This window comes from Corylus avellana, chromosome ca1 (assembly GCF_901000735.1).
Source record: "Corylus avellana chromosome ca1, CavTom2PMs-1.0".
Taxonomy (NCBI): domain Eukaryota; kingdom Viridiplantae; phylum Streptophyta; class Magnoliopsida; order Fagales; family Betulaceae; genus Corylus; species Corylus avellana.
Window position 1 is genome coordinate 16,007,523 of NC_081541.1, and position 1,834 is coordinate 16,009,356.

A 1,834-nucleotide genomic window follows, 5' to 3' on the forward strand; every position below is an offset into this window, starting at 1 on the left:
TTTGGGGAATATTGACAATTTTTAGTAGTTTAGATGAGACATTGTCAATTTGGTAGTAGTTTCAGAAAGGTATGTGAACTTTCTGCTATTTTTTTTAGTATTTTAAACTTAGATGCCTGTTTCCTATACGAAGGTGCAAAACATTCTGTTTATATCCCGACCTAATCCAAGTTATTCTCTAAAAGTTATAGTAACTCTTACATTTTTTATTTTCTGTAAATCGTAAGGTCCACTCAAATTTTGAGGCAATAATTTCAATGAAGCTAATTAGTTATTAATGAAAATATACATAATACAATGCATGGGTTTATAAGAACTTTTTGAGTTTTCTATTCAATATACGTAGGTAGTTATTTTGATGGAATAAAACCCTCAAATTATTTTGGGTAACTTCACTTTAAACTCTTGAATTACTACGCGATTTGAGAAGATCTCCCAATATTCAAAACCTTTCAATTTGGACCCCTGAACTTTCAATTGTAGTCAATTTGAACATATCCGTCAGATTTAGTCGTTAACTTCTAACGGTAATACCTAAAAAGACCAAAATATCCTAATTTTTTTTTTTTTTTTTAAACGAAAAGGCCAGACCAATGTTGGGTCTCGGCCAGAGACCCACGCTAGGTCACAGTTGCGACCCAGACGTGGGTCAACAAACCAAACCCATGTGGGTCTGGCCGTGACCCAGCTGTGGGTCTGCTAACCCACGGCTGGGTTGCAGCCGTGACGCAGAGTGGGTCTCTGGCCGAGACCCTACGTGGGTCATGGCTAGACTCGTGTGGGTCTGGCTTGCTGACCCACAGGTCTCAAGGCTAGAACCCTTTTTTTTTTTAACTTTTTTTTTTTTTTTTAAATTAGGAATTAAGGGCAAAATTGGAATTTTATAAAAAAAGTCAAGGGTATAAACATTATTATCTCATTTTTAATGTTTAAAATCTGATAGACGGATTTAAATTGATTGCAATTGAAAGTTTATGGGTTCAAATTGAGAGGTCTAAAACTTTGAGGGGTCTTCTCAAATCACGTAGTAATTCAGGGGTCTAAAGTGAAGTACTCCAAATATTTAAGAGAAATGCTATACATCCCAAATTTTCTTTCCAAAAGTTCGTTCCCAAATAATGTGTCATCATCTCATGAGTTGGTGACATACTTTCCAAAATAATAAATCTCATGAGATTGTGACACATCATTTAGGAACTAACTTTTATGAGAAAAATTTGAGATGTGTAGCACTCTTCAATATTTAATATACTACTAACAAATAATGCTAGCATCCCACACAAAATGCTAGGCTAACAAGCATTTTTTTCCTTAAAAAGTGTTCATTCTCTCTCATTTGTCTCCCACTCCCCGCACAAAATAGTGCTTACCACATTAGTTGGGAAGGATTTTGGAAAGAATCCTTGGGACACCTAGCCAGCCCTCACTACTAACACTCCATGATAGGTGGAAATGCAAAAGCCCGAGCCCAACGTTTGCCATTAACAAATTAACACATTCAAAGTCTACCCAAGCTGGGCAACTTGTAGTCAGCCCAGCCTTAAATTTGAAATTTAGTTGGCCCAAACGATTTGCAACCTTCCTTTCATATTTCAAATGAGCATTTACATCTAACTTAGCAAATTTATTTTTTATTTTAGCGAAGAAGTTATATATATATATATATATATATATATATATATATTTTTACCATAGCTATGCACTTTTTCATAACACTTACATCAATCTCTAAATATTTTTTCTCAATAATTTTTTTTATTCTTATTGAGAATAGAGAGAATATTAGCGATTAAAAAATGTTCTTATTTATTTATTTATTTTTTAATATTGGTAA